The 16167-nt window shown below is 38.3% G+C and overlaps 1 long non-coding RNA gene across 1 annotated transcript in view; it reads right to left on the bottom strand.

The window, feature by feature from the left end:
• Nucleotides 1-15928, bottom strand: part of LOC122817368 — a 189751-nt gene extending 173823 nt beyond the window's left edge. Inside the window, exon 1 of the long non-coding RNA XR_006367224.1 lies at nt 15636-15928. This is a non-coding gene — a long non-coding RNA (uncharacterized LOC122817368). The remainder of the gene's footprint in view (nt 1-15635) is intronic.
• Nucleotides 15929-16167: the final 239 nt, after the last annotated feature.

The raw sequence follows: 16167 nt of genomic DNA, 5'->3' as shown, positions 1-16167 counted from the left end.
AGATCAGAAAGAGCTGCAGATGGATTAATAAACTAATAAAAAAGTGCTCCAAAACCAAGCAGGGGCAGCTGAGGCAAAAACATGTGGATCCAATGGTTAAAAACATAAAAATAAAATTGACATTGCAAAAAATTGTAACTATAGAAAAAGTATGATTGCATACTAGAGAAATTTCAAAGCAAATTTTAAAGAGGATGTTGCTATGGTACACTAAGAGAAAAAAAACACTCCTAATTTGCTGAACATTTCTTTCCTCAGCAATAGTATTTTCAACACCTGCATACATGCATATTATAAATCAGAGAAGATAGGAAACAGGTAGGCTCTGAACCTGTTTAGGAAACAGGATCTGCAGGTTTTTAATGCTATATTTCACATCAGTCTCAGACATCTAAACAATAGAGCTGTTTGGCAGTTTTTTTTTTTTTTTTTTTTTTGCTAAACCTGATAAGAACTACAAATGTAACTAAAAACCTAAATAAACAAATAAATGTGTCAGTAAAGTAATAATATTACTGTTGGATCTGCAGTGGAAGATTGCTAGTTAACAAGGTCCAACCCTTTTAAAATATGTAACTGGTTTCATAATCCTTTCCTGACTGTTAACTTATTTCGTATAAACAGCTTAAATGATATTGTAACTAGTCTCATATTCATCTGCTGATTGTTAATACTTTGTCTGTAACAAGTCTCATATTCGTCTGCTGATTGTTAGTACTCTGTAAAATTGTATTCCCTAAGGAGCTTTTCTCCTCAGGTCTCTGCTGGAAGCTGATTATTAATACTATGTACTAAAAAAAAAAGTTAAAATTGTTTTTTTTCCCTGAGGAGCTTTTCTCCCCTGGTCTCTGCTGAAAATTAGCCAAATGCTCAGTCAGACTAACCCGGTTAACAAATGTAAAATAAATAAATTAAATAAATAAATAAACAATTCAGGATGACAGAGTTGTAGACGGCATGAGCCCACACACACACACATATATATATATATATATATATATATACATACACTCCATTTTAAGCCTCTATTGCCGAGTCTCTGTTAACCCAGTGGATTGACTTGATTTATACCCCAGACTACCCAGTAATAAAGCAACAGTACATCAAATTCCCAATATGTGACATTTTTTTAAGTGTCCCTTCTATGCACAATATGTGCATGTTTTTACACTTAGACATCACAGTTATCATATTAACTCTACAACTAGTGTTAGTGAGTCAAGAGACAATTACTCAGAAGCACAACTACTCCACTGAAACTAGTATGAAATATGTACTGTAGCAGCTTTTTCACCAGCCTGCCATAGCAGGTATAGTAATTACTGCCCTGAGGCATCTTGGTATTGCTGTTTTTATAACAAGTCATGCAGCAGCAGTATTATCACAAGATTGTTTTAAGGTCTTGAATAGCTACATTCAGCACTGTAATGTCTTCAGCAAAAATGTCATAGATGCATGTAATGTAAAAGAAGAATTCACTATATTCCGGAGCGATTCTTGATTCTGTACACTTGACATTTTTGGGTACCTGTTCTGGCAACGTATCTTCTGTAATGCTAGCTACATGTCATCACCTTGTAGTACATGTGATTTTGGATGTGCAGTAGAGAGTTGATTATCTGTACGTCAGTTATCAGAAACATCAGTTATCAGAACCAGCCTTCCAAAGTTTTCAGGCAGGAAAAATCATAAAGTCTGAATATGTAAACATTATACGTATTCGCTTGAGCATGTGTTTTGAGCATGTAGCCAGTTTGTGTGTGAAAAATATTCTTTATTGTCCATTGGAATCTCTGAATTGAGAAGTGTATTCTTGCATCCAGAATAAAACAAGATTTTAGAAGTTTTTTTATCCAGTTCAATGATATGTTTGATTAGCCAAACAATTTGATTATCCAAACTACCCTAGGTCCCAATTAGCTCAGATAATTGACTCTCTACTGTAACTACAGTGGCTTGAATCTGTATTTATTTCCAACAGTCATCATCTTCTGTCTTTCTCTTTCCTTTAAAAGAGAAAAAAACTTTTCTGAGTTCATAAGACATCTTCTCCCCTTTTGTCTCTTCTGAAGTCCTCAGGTCCTAGCGAAGTGAATAATGCTGGAAAATTTGTTCTAAGCTTTCTCCTGTTCAACAATGGTGCTGGTGAAAACTCCACTGTCTGAAATATATAGTTTTATATTTAAGGAAAGACCAATAATAGTCTATCTGACTGGAAGAATCACATTTCTACAGAATGCTTTTGACTGTTGACCATTTGATTGTGGGTTTCTAAAATTCCCAGTCTCTATTTATAAATTACAAGAATAACTACATTCAGGTGGTAAGGTCTTTGAGGAAAACAGAGTTTGTTTAAATTCGGGGGATATTTTTTGTGAGCTGCCATTATGCCTGCTCTTTGTTTGATTTCTGGTATATTATGAAACTGATAATAACTTAACAGAAGGCAGTTCCATAACCTAATTTACACACTGTGTTGTAAACTGTCACCTACATGTGCTATTTATCATAATAGCAAAACTGAGGCAAGGGGTACTCAGTCTTCCTATAATTTTATGAAACTTAGAGTCCTAGCTCTGCTTGTTAGGCATAGTCCCTTAAAGCTTGAAAGACCATACACACAATTTACCATTTATGAATCTGTAAACTACACTATATAAATTCAGTTTACCCGGTCTGTCAAAGTCTGAGTAATAAACCAGCGAAAAGGACCTAGATTCCAAAGCGGTTACTCCAAAAAGTTTCTGCAGGTGTAGTTAACAAATTTATAAAGTACTCTTGAGGCTCGACTTTATAAAAATCCAGTTTATTCGAACTAGTAAATCTCTTTAAGCGCTGTAGTACAATACACTTTTCGTCGCTAAATCAAACGCAACTTCTTCAGAAGACAACAAGGCAGTGAACCTGTTCCTTGTATTTAAGCTCCTTTTAATTGAGCAATAATGTAATTAAACAATCAGCTCTTCATTAAGGCTAGAGCTTCAGTCTACACAAGGAACTTTGAGAAACTTCTTAAAAGTTTTAAAGAGTTTTAAAGAGTTACACAATCATGTTAAAAATCTATATAAATACGTTAAAACTTATATACACCTAATCAGAGGTGTTTTTTATGTTGTAAATGTTATAGTAACATTGTCCCACCTCTCATATTTCCTTAAAAATCTAAGCTTTTCTTTAAAAAGCATTCGCTTCCTAACAATTTTAATAGTGTTAATAACAACTTAATAATATTAATGACATTAGTAGCAAAAGGTTACCTAGGTGAAATTACACCTTTGAAGTCGCTTTATAAATCGCTAGCCTATTCTAATAAAGCTCTAAGAACACACTTTAAATAAAAGTTTACTTACTTAATTCTATTTTATAAGTAAGTTTCCTGTTGGAAACTTAAAACAATTATATATATATCCCTACAACCAAGACTTGTCCTTTTTAAGTTAAATGTATACTTTAAGGGCCCTACCTTGGGTGCATCCTATCATCTTTCCATATTTTTCAACCTCAAAATGCATTTGATTGATGACATTTCATTGATTCCTGGAAACTGGTTCGCGTTTGTTCTTAACTGCCAGACCAGTTCTTTCCTTTCTAGTTTTAAAGGCTCATATTTATTTCTAGGGTCCTCTATTAACTGGTCAATCGCTTTAAATTTAAAGCTATGGCCTTCATTTTCTAAGCAGTGCCTAGCCAAAGCATTTTCTAATTTCTGTCTACTGATACAGTAGTTATGCTCGTATATTCTTTCCTGCAGTCTTCTATCTGTTTTACCTATGTAGAAGGCCGCACACCACGCATTTTGCTTTGTAAACAATTTGTTTACTACCACAATTAAATTTGTTTTTGATCTTATAGATTGTATTCCTAATTGTAAAGGTGCGGCCTTCTTCTACAAATTTACACATATTACACATACCACACTTAGTCATGCCGACGTTTGTGGCTTTTCTAGTGTTCTTGGTTTGCAAAATTTCTTTCAGATTTGTACCTCTTTTATAAATTATCTTTGGTTTTTCGGGCACTAAATCTTTAAGGTAATTATCTTTGGATAAAAGTTCCCAGTTTTTCAAGATTATATTTCTAATGTCTTGGGAATCCAAATTAAATATTGTTATGAGACTGCAGGTAAAGTTAAATTTAACTTCATCAGTAGTTTGAGACATACTAGCTCCACTTAATGATTGATTGGTACCTAAAAGTGGCTTGTAGTAGCCTCCTTGCCTTTTAGTCTTAACTTCTATTATAATCTCTTGAACAAACTCATATGGGTATCCTCTCTGGAGGAAGAACTTTCCTAACAAATTACATTCTTCTAGGAAGTCACTATCACTTGTTGTCATCCTCGCAGACCTCACCAGTTGGCCCTTTATGATAGATTTTTTCTGGTAGAGGGGGTGGCAACTTGTGAAGTGTAAAAACATATTTGAATATGTCTCCTTCCTATAGATTCTTGACTTATATTTACTGTTGATGTAATCTTTCCTTAAGTCTATGTCTAAGTATTCTATAGAATCTTTACTACATTTGTAAGTGAACTTAAGGAATTCTGTACTTGTATTAAGTGTTGCTACCAACTTTTCAATATCTACCTGAGTACCTTCAAAAATCAAGAAGATATCGTCAAGAAATCTTGTGTAAAATAAAATCTGGTTCTTAATAGATTCATTTTCTAGTATAGTCTTCGTCTCCCAGGAGGCCATCAATAGGTTTGCTAGGCTGGCTCCGCTAGGGGACCCCATCGCCACGCCTATTTTTTGATGGAATATCTCTTGGTTGAATAGAATGTAGTTGTAAGAAAGTACTACATCCAATAACTCGCTCACTAACTGAATTTCACTAGTAGGAGCTCCTCGTTCCCTCATTAGTTGTGCTACCCATTCAATCCCTAATTCATGGGGAATACAGGAGTAAAAATCTTTAACGTCTAGTGTTACGAAAAAACTCTCAGATATAAAAGGCAAGTCATTTATTGAACAAAGGAAAGACCATGAATCCTTTGAAATCTGCTTTTCACTTTTAATATATTTTTGCAGGATTTTGTCTGCCACTTTAGAGCAGGTGTACGTTATACTACCCCTCCCATCCACAAGGGGCCTCATTGGTGGATTTTGCAAATCTTTGTGAACTTTTGGTATACCAAAAAGGACAGGTGTCCTAATTTTCGGTTGGTGTAAGTAATCGTACATGTCTTTCTCTATCCTTCTTTCTATATATAGCTCTTCAAAAAAGCTTTTCACTTTCTGATGTGCTGAATTCATTTCACTTAAAGATGTCTTTGAGTAAGTGTTGGTGTCAAGTATCTTTGCCATTTTGTCATTATAATCACTACTAAACATAATGGCTAACCCACCCCCCTTGTCGGGTTTCATTATCCTAATGGGTGCCTGTCCCAAAAGTGCCAAAATATCTTTCTCTTCTTTAGTAATGTTATTTTTATAACTCTTTTTACCCTCAATTAATTTTCTTAAATCAATTTCTGTTATTTTCTCAAAGAGGGCTAAAGATGGATGGAGGGGGGGGGTTATACACACTAGAAATGAAATAGTCTGTTTTGTTATTGAATTCACTACCAAGTAGTGTTAACAGGTTCAATTTCCTAATAAACAGTTTTACATCAATCAGCATTTCTGCTAGGTTGAACCTGTTTGTTGGAACAAAAGTATAACCTTTACTAAGTAATTCAATAGTTTGGTCACAAATTGACAAGTTAGTGTAATTGTAGATTTTAAAGTCATTAGAAGAGTTAGATACTACAGTACAAGTGGGGAAATCGTCCGCCAAGGGTGAGCCTAAGGTCGTGTTAGTTAACGTTTCCTCCTCCTGTTCCCATTCGGCCTCCTGTTCTGTGAGGGACGCCTCGAGGCTTGCCCCTGAAAATTTCTCCCTCTGTTGTTATTATTGAATGATCCATTAGTATCATCACCTTCAGTCCGAAGGTTATTTTGATTTAATCGAGTTTGCTGTTGTAGTATTCTTTCACTTCTCCTAATGTCTCCACTAGAGTCAGTAATTAGTTCCTCTTCGAACTCATCCCCCATTTCCAGCCTTTGTTTGGCAACTCCACCTCCTTTATCAGAAGTGTCCATTGTATTTGTAGGTATATGGCTTTTCCCAGTTATTGATCTTTCAGACAGTGGGGGGTGGGGGTACGCTTTACCCTCACTGTAATCTCTGAGGTCACGTTTAATTTTTTTTAATTTTAGTGGCATTCATTTTGCTAAGATGATCATCTATACTCAAAAAGCATCTATCGTAATCATATTGATATCTTTTAAAATTGATATCAGATTTTATTGAATCATTAAGTTCTCCTATTTCAGCTAACAGACCATCAATTGATTCCTGATAGTGCACACAAAATAAATTAAGCAGTTCCATCCCATGCTTGTCAAAGAGTTTGACTAAAGCCTCGTGGAAAGAAGAACCTTCTATCAAACCAGCAGGAAATTGCCAGTGCCTCATTCCCTTAGGCACTATCTTTAATTTAATGCATTCCCGAAAATAAGCGACTTCCAGTTGCAATTTACGGACCCTAAACAGTTTGTCATCAAATGTATTTAGTTTAGAACTAATGTCATCATTTACCTCTTGGTTCACCAAACACGAATCACCAGCCTGGTTTTCCAAAAACGCAAAAGTCCTATGGACCCAAGTTTTAAAGTCTGAGTAATCTCTGTGTTTAGGAGTACACTTTGTGGATTTCTCCAGAATCAGCTTAAGAATTTTAATCTCTTTAGAGATACACAGTTGAGGCTCTTATACATACCACAAGTAGAAATCTACAATTCCAAGTGGAAAGGGATGATTATGAAGCATGGTGGTAATTCAAGAAATATGGAACGAATGGGATTTTGGATGCAGATCCTTAAGGAGAATAACAAAAGTCATACAGAATATTATATTCATAAAGTAGCAGAATGTATACTAAGAACTAAGCCAACATGAGAATGGAGAAAGGATATTCTGCCGGTAGGGATGACTGCAATTAGGTGTACAGAGAATAGGCAGGTCTATATCAGATTGTTGAAACCACAAAAGGTCGAATACCTCTTCATTGACCACTATTTGTTGAACACTGAATCCGTTGAATGATCATTTCCACAAACTGTTTCCCACAGTAAGTAACTAGTGGGCCATCATCGGGAATTTGCCCTTTTCACTACTGCAGTGCGATCTCGGAGTTGGTATATTTAGTTAGGGGTGGGGAGGCACAGTCCCTCACTTTGGAGGGGTGTTTTACATTATGCTGTTTTTATTGCAGTCAGTAGGTTGGCTAATGTGTTACTTACTGTGGGAAAGATTTTTGCAGTAGTGATCGTTCGACGGATTCACATTCAACAAATAGGGGTTGATGAAGAGGTATTCGACCTTTTGTGGTTTTGATAATGTGATAAATACACAGAATAGGCAAGAGTGGGTTGGAACTTACCACAGAAAGCTGGCAAAGGAACCAAGGTATTGGAAAAAATAATTAGAGAGGGAAAGTTAATAGAATGGAAAGAGGCCAAGAGGACATTTGGATTACAGACTAGATACTGCCTTCCCTATCAGGGACTGATATCAGAGTATAGACAAAGAGAAAGGGATAAGATAATCCTAAATGAAAGACCTGGACTGGTTGCCTTTTCAATCAAATCTAGAATGGAAGCTGCTATTAAAAATTAATAATTAGTAAGGCATATAAAATATGGCATCTCAGCTATAGGAATCAATCCGAAGAGGTCAGAAAATATTGGAAAGAGAGATTAGATATGCAGAACAATGAGAACATATGCATGGCTCCCAAATAAGCAAAAAAATCTAGAAGATTTAGAATTTTTGCTTGAAAGTGTTTGCATAGATACTTTTATACCCCAAGCAGACTCCAAAGAATGTGTCCTCAGATCGATGGCAAATGTTGGAGATGTAATGTGGAAGAAAGAGGTACCTGAAAGCACATGTGCTCAGAGTGTAATGAGTTGGCAGACTTTAAAAAGTTCCTACAGAGTAATCTGTCAGGAATACTGGGTGAGCAAATGAGTGTAACTAAGGAAATATTTTTTTTTTTGAGCTGAGATACAGGATCAGAATTGCCTAGACATAGTAAACCCTTATTATGTTTAATTCTGGTGGCTGCCAAAAAGAAAACAATCACTAGAAAATGGAAATCAAAATCTAAACTAACTGTACTTGATGTAGCAAATTTTGTAACAATGATAAAAGAACATGAAGAGAGATGTTTAGAAAAGGGTAGTAGTAAATTATATAGAAAAAATGAAAATGTTGGGAACAATACATGCAAAAATGTTTTGCAGGATGAATGAGGTTTAAGAGAAGGCAGAAACTGAACAATTTATGTAATGTTGCTTTGATTATATAATATATAACTATATATGTGATGTATAACATTTGTAAATGTGAGTTTGTGAATATGATTTACACTTATATAAACATAAGTTTGCATATGTCACAAGTGATAATTCAATAAAGGTGTTTAAAAAGTAGAATTTTAATCTCAAAACAATATAAATACAGAAAGTGCATTATACTGCAATAACTGCCAAATTAAGGACTTCTACAAAGAACATAATAAAATAACAGGGTCCCTTGTTGCCATAATTTTAATATCAGGCCCAACAACTGCATTGCTTTGTTTCTCAAAAATGAGAAATGATTAAAAAAAAGTTTTCACTGACAGCAATCCAAAAATCCTTCATTTTACTAACTGCTGAAAAGAGGTGGTAATCTAAATGGTGGTAGGTCCAAAATATGTAACTTTACGTTTACTTCTGTTAAATTTCAGTCCATGATTTCTGGCCTAGATATTTACAGAGTTTATGAAAGTGTTGATCCCATTCATGTCATCAGCTGATACCAAAGTTACTTACAGTCATTTGTATGTTTAGAAATCCAGCCCCTATCAATTTCATAAAATGATGAAGATACATAATTAAATAAAAACAGCCCCAGGAGTGACCTCTACAATACTTCAGACATAACACTTGTGCAAGTGAATGTTTTCCCCAGGATTACCACATTGCTTTCTGCTTGCTATATAGCTTCTCTTCTACCTAATAAGACAAGGGTTAAGCCCATGTTTGGTTAGGTTATCTATTCATCCTATATAAGGTAGAGTGTCAACTTTCCTAAGCTAAATGGAGTTGAACAGCTACTACAGATAAACTATAGTCCACTGGCAAGTGGCTTAAATTACTGGCTGGTTAACAATGAACTATTGTCACACCCATCTGGTTCTGTTATGCCATGCCAGGCAAAGATCATTTTTTAACACATTAATCACACTCCATTCTGTAGTACTCATCCATGTGGGATTTCTATGATATAGAAAGAAATCCAAAACAATGCAAGAAACAGCAGCCTCATTCCAGTGTCAGAGATACATCCAAATAAAATGCAAAGTACTGTAGAGCATAAAAATCCAAAATTTATTGCAATTACACAGGCAAAAAACAGAAAATTATTTTCTCTTTTTTTGCCTACGGACCTGCAATAAATTTTGGATTTTCAAGCTCTACAGTGTTGACATGTTATTTGGATTTTTCTAAGATATAGCCCTTTGCCCTGAGGCATTGGGGACTATAGGTTGTGCCCACATTTAAATAAAGGCCCCACCTGGTAAATTGGGAAGGAGGTATATGAACTGCAAAGGTATTAATCCAACAAATGCCAGAAGGTCTGTAATGCACAAGGTGCTTAACAATGGACTATTGTCACATCCATCTTGTTCTGTTATGCCATGCCAGGCAAAAATCAATTTTTAACACATCCTTCTACAATATGTGTGCAGGCCAAGTAGACAGTTATCAGGACTCTTGTATATGGCACACCTGTGACCTGTACCAGCAGTTTGCTATGGGTGACTTCCCACAATGGCATGTTATTGGTGATAGCATATATGCTCTGGAAATCTGACTCATGACACCCATAAGAAATCCACAAAATAAAACAGATCACGGGTACTACCACTCCCAATCACAAACAAGAAACATTATAGAGTATGTGTTTGGGCTGCTGAAGGCACATTTTCACTGCCTGGATTCATCCCGTGGTACTCTGCAGTATGACTGTGGCACACATGCAAAAATATTGTCAGTGTGTGCAGTGATACACAAAATCATATTTAAAAAGCAGTTACAGCAAGGTGAGCACTTGCAGGGGCAGCAGTCCCCACCATACCATGCAGTGGAGGTGTGTACAGACAAGCAGTCAGTCAAGGAGCCAAAAGCAGGAGATGATCCTTCCAGATGGAGGTGGGCACAGCATACCATGGCACTAGCAAAGTGGTAGCGGATTGCACATTGCTTCAGAACATTGCAGACAAGAGTAAAGCAGCTACAATGCAGTAAAAATAATGTATGCAAAAGCCATCACCAGGCTGTGCTTACCAACGCATAGGATGGCAATGCTGTGCATCAGACATAGGTTACAAGATAACAATGTACAAAAGGCACATCACAGTTATCATTTGTACAGGTGGGGGTGTCTTTATAGGTTTGTAGGTGATTATCAGGCCAACAACCACAGGGGGGCTTTTTAAGCACAGCCATGCTTCTCAAATGTATCTGAGAAGTTTTGATACCCTAGGGTTATTTTAAGGGGTGTATGTAGGCATTGGCATGGATAGTTAAACAATTGCAAGCTGCTTCTGTCTATTTAATAGAGACATAGGTGCCAGACTAGGAGTACATTTCCAATTCCTCATCCACTGGTCCAAGTTATGCTTGAATTGCATTGGTTGGGGAAGAACTCTGCTTCGCATGGATAAGAAGCCTGTTGCAGAGAAGGAGTAGACTCTGACATACATACCTGTCCCTCCAACATGTCCTGTTTATGTTGCAGACACAGTTTACATCCCTGGATTAGGTAATTCTGATGCTATTTGTTTTTCAGATGTCCAACAGATCCATCAAAGTGGGACCAGAGGATGCTTTGTAGGTCAGGCATAGATCACCTCTCAGCAGTCTGTAGGAGACCAAGTACAGGGATAGTGCTTTGAGGAGGTCCACATAGGACATGTTGTTTATGCCATGTATTCTTTTTGTAAAGAATCTCTGTGGACACTCCAGTTGTTGGATATGCTGGGTCTGGTACATACTGATGCAGGCATTGTACTCAAAGATTGGTCTAATGAGGGTTGAGTACAGCAGAACAATGACAACCTTGGTCCTAGATGCCACACCCTTGCTTATAATTTGTGCAACATAAAATTATTTCCATACTACAGTAGGCACATGATTGTCAAGGGCCAGGTTACTGTCTACATGGGTTGCCAAATCCCTAACCATGGGGTTTACTCTTAAGGTGTATTATCAATGTGGTAGTTTCCAGGGTTAGCTGTCTTCCAAAAGGAAACTAGTATGCGTTTCTTAGCATTAAGTTGTAGACCATGGCTCTGGCATCAGTTATCGGTTTGTATCAGGCCTTCTTAGAGGGTATTTGTGTCTTTGTGGGATTCAGTGACTGCACCTAGTTTGCAATCATCTGCAAACTTGGTCAACTAGAGGCACATGATGTTGACTCTGACTTCAGAGAAGTAGATGCCAAAAAGGAGCAGCCTTAGCACTGAGCCTTAAGGAACTCATCTAATGACTGGCTTTTTGTAGAGGTAGACTCTCCTATCCAAACTTCTTGGGTTCTGTCTTTGAGCCAACTGGGTGTGCAGTGGGTGACACACGATTTTATACCCAATGTCATGAGTTTGTCTACAACCCTGGGTGTAGCATTGTGTTGAATGCTTTGACTAGGTCAAGGTACGTAGTAGGAACCATTCTGCCCTCATCCATTGCTTTGGTAACCTTCCCGAAGAAGTCCATCAGGCTGAGTAGGCTTGAACAGCCCTTGACAAAACCAGACTGAGTTGGACCCAGTGTCTGAAGGATTTCTTTGTCATTATCATTTACATGATAATTACTTCCATGGCTTTGCATATGAGACTAATCAAACTTATAGGTCTGCTGTAGTTACCTGGGTCATTAGATGTCTTGCCGTTCTGCAGAGGGATTATACTTGCAGTCTTCCATTCACTTGGAAAGAAACCTGCCTGGAGGCCTTGGTTAAAAAGTGGTTCTAGTGGTCCTGATAGGTCATGTTTCATGCTATTAAGGATGCATCCTGGGATATTATTGGGGTCCATTGATGCAGTGTTCTTAGCCTTGGAGAGTGCACTGAGGACCTGTTCCTAGTGATAGGTGGGGGAGTTAAGGTTCATAGGTATATACTAAGCTAATGACCACTAGGCCCCATATAAGCCTAGCCGTGCAACCCAAATGTGACCCACAAATTTGATTTATACTTGGTTTATAGGGGGAGATTTACTGCCTACCTTTGTTCATCAGAGATGTAGGAGCCAGACCGGGGTGAATTTCCAATTAACCATCCACTGGTCTAAGTTGCACTTAAATAGGGATAGGGAGGAACTCTGTTTCACATGAATGGGGAGTCTGTCCAGATAATGGGAATTTTTAAGGAAACACATCTCTCTCTCCAACATGTCCTATTAATGTTGCAAGCAAAATTTAGGTCTTTTACTCTAGTAGTTCTGATACTGCTTTTTGCAGATGTGCCAAAGGTGCATCAAAACAGGGTCCAGGGATAACCTGTATGCCAGGCAAAGATCAACTCTCAGAAGTCTGTATGATACCAAGTAAAGAGACAGGGCTTTGATGTGATCAGAGTACAACATTGAGTTTACTCTCTGTATTATTTTTATAACAAGCCTTTGTGGATGTTCCATTTGCTGCACGTGTCTGGTCAGGTACATACCAAAGGGGGCATTATACTATGATGGGTCCGATGAGGGCTGGGTATAGTGGCATGATGAACACTCTGGACATAGATGTCATGCCCTTGCTTATAAGCTGAGCAACATACAAGGATTTTCCTACCACATGTTGGTTGAGGATATTTCCTGAGGGGTGCCCAGGGCGGAAAGGAGTAAAACTGAAGCTACATTTGTTGGCCAGTAGACTTGCTATATCCTTCAGTTCAGTATAAGTGGCTCCATTTACAATTAATTTGACACATTGTTGTGTATTTCCTTTTATTTGCAGATATAGCTGAAGAATGCTTTGTGACTGTTCTTGGCCTGGGAGGCTAGTTTTACCTCAAACTTGGCTTCTGCTGATTTCATTAGCACCCTGAATTGCTTGTTAAGATTGACAAGGAAGTTTTTACCTTGCTGGGCATTAAACTACCATTTTTTTCATGATTTTTCTCCTTTTGTTGTACAACCTCTAATGTTGGGATTCCACCAAGGTGGATTATTTTTGAGTCTGTTCAGTGGGGGGCCTTTAATTTAATTTTCTCAAATTCTTTGAGAAGTGCTAGTGGAAGTGTGTCACATACTAGGTACTGTGGTGGTGGTGTCAGAATTGGTCTGCTGGGATACAGTCTGTGCAGTTGTTGCAGCACTATGGCTTATTCTACTGGACAGGTCCAGGGCACCCATAGCAAAGGTTTTGGCTTCACCTGCACACTCCCACCCATGACAACAGACTCTAACAGGAGTTGCAATTGACCTAGCAATACCCTGGCTGGATGACACTGTGCTGCATGACCATGATGAATGTCTGTTGTGAGAGGCACCACTGTGGTAACAGCCACAACCACAGGGATGTTCTGTCCTTGGTGTAGACATCTCCACAACAGGTGCAGCTATGGAAGTGCTAGCACTGCAGGAGTGGGTTCTTGGTCATCCATGGCAGTGATGGCTGCCATCTGTGGAGTGACCTGCTTCATGATTGACCCCTCAACCCTGGAAGGTCAGCCAGAGAAAAAAGTGCACATTTTAGTGAGTGACTGAGTCTATCCAGACATACACATGGGGCATGCATTCCCATAGGTCATCACGCACACCCTGCATTATCCTCACTATCTTAACCATGGCTGCGATTGTATTAGCCCGTGTCACCACAACAACCCTGAATCTACTCTGGGTTGCAGTAACTGATACACCAATCTCAGAGGAAGGGTGGTAACTATGGTTGGTAATGATGCACCATTACCAAATCCCCTGTGTTGAATTCTTTGCCCATGGGGGTTATGGACAGGTTCTGCCATCTGTGTACTGAAGGCTAGTGTATTTCCCTGATTAATAATATCACCATTAACCTGTCCTCCCAGTGTGGTGTGGGTAGCCAGGGTATCCAGAGGCACAGAGGTTGTGTCCAACACACACTGTACACTTTGGCGGCATCAGTTCATCGCTGACATTATTATCAGGAGGTTGCAGTTCCTACAACATCAGTTGGGGGCAGTTCCACAGTGCTGATGCTGGATAAAGAATCACCAGTGAATACACCAGAGCACAAGATATACTGTGTAAGAACCCCAATATCAGAAGTACAGATGCAACTGAGTTTTACAATTAGTAACATTAAAACTAGTACTGTAATTTATTGTTCCTATATACTGTAAATCAGACTGCTTTAGTAAATTTGACAGTGATTAAGGGGTGGAGGGGACTTACAGGTATTCTTACACAGAAATAGGTCTACATATTTGGGTCATTTCCATTTGATTGTCTCTGTGGCTTATCCAGCTTTGCTACAACATCCAGCACTGCACTGTGAGACATTGCTGAGGTGACACTGTCTCTGAGAGAGGCCAAGAACTTCTCCATCTCCATGGGATCTGGTAAACTCAATAGCCCCCCCCCCACACATACACACACACCATGCCCTACCTTCCCATGCCAAGAGTTGAGCTCTTTTTTGGACAGCATGTATGATGTCACTGTCCCTGCAGTGCACTATGTCATAACTGTGCATATGGCCATCAAGTGCAATGAGAGCTGTCACATCATCCTAGGTACCATCCAGGTATGCCTGGTCAGCTGCATGCAGGACAAAGAGCTGTTGTCCATGAAGATGGAGAGACTGGACTAGCACCTCATTTTCTGCATCTTACAGGTGAATTTCTCAACAGAAGTTGCACTGTCAGCAGTGTGCTTCTGCTTTCCCTATTTTTAGGCATTACTTTGTAGGTATGGAAAAAAGTTATATTAGCAACCTTGTTCCTGCACAGCCATGCCAAATATATACCCTATATCCCCCCTTTGGCCATAAAGCATGCTGTTCATGTGCCAGAGAGTTATATATCTTTAGCCACACTCTAATTAAATTCCAATAAACCAGTAAACCACATACAAAATGAGGATCCAGCTGTAGGATGAGCACCACGAGCACTAGTATCAGGATAAGCACTTTCGTTCCCTTATTAAAGTACATGGAACTTCATTAGGAAGGAACGAAAGTGCTTATCCTGACACTAATGTTTGTAGTGCTTATCCTACAGCTGGATCCACACACTAATTAAAGTTAGGCATATATTTACTGAGAAAATGTCCCCCACAAAACATTACCCATACCATTGCAAGTAACCAAGACAACACGACTGCTTCTGTGAGGATTATAAATAGTTTTGCAACTGATATATGTGCAATATCTACAATAGACAGAATAATTTACTGAAAGCAGTATCAGAAATCCAGCAAATTGATCTGAAATGCAGAGTATAAGTTGATATGTACATTTCACATTATACTTAATCTTACAGCCCAACAAGTGCTTTATCTTTGCAACTCATATTTCAATACACCTTCAGTACACCTTTAATAAAAGACTTCCTGATAAACGTACCTCTTATGATGTCCACAAGTTCAATAGCAGTGAAAAGCAGCCATACTTGAAAAGATAGACTCGTAAAAGCACAGCTGAATGTTTGCTTGATTGATTCTTTGGTTATTCAGCTTTCTCAGTTTCCAAATTTGGCTGGTCTAGAATTTCTTCAGTAACTCAATGAGAATCTCTACACATTGATGTAATTTTATCATGCAGATTCCCCTGGCTGGGCACAATTATACTGATTAGAGCTCAACTCATTATTGTTTCTGAGTCACTTAATTTGCGAGAAGAGCACACCTGCTAACTACTGTGCTCGTCTCCTTGATGCTGTGCACAGGCCTGGGCTGCTGGTGGCAGTACTGAGAACATGTGGCCCAAGCCATGGCTCTGAGGGTGTCTGTAATTCCAAATTTAGCCATCTATAAATGGAGTCATTGTAGTGCCTGCACTCCTAATGGCATACACAGGGATACAGAACTGACATGTTTCACACATTAAGTGCCATTGTGCTAACCACACAAACACACACACAACAGGCAGCTTCACA

The sequence above is a fragment of the Protopterus annectens genome, chromosome 12.part0 (assembly GCF_019279795.1).
Source record: "Protopterus annectens isolate FY-2018-M chromosome 12.part0, PAN1.0, whole genome shotgun sequence".
Taxonomy (NCBI): Eukaryota; Metazoa; Chordata; order Ceratodontiformes; family Protopteridae; genus Protopterus; species Protopterus annectens.
The sequence above is the reverse complement of the archived record's forward strand: the minus strand, read 5'-3'. Positions and strand labels throughout refer to the sequence as shown.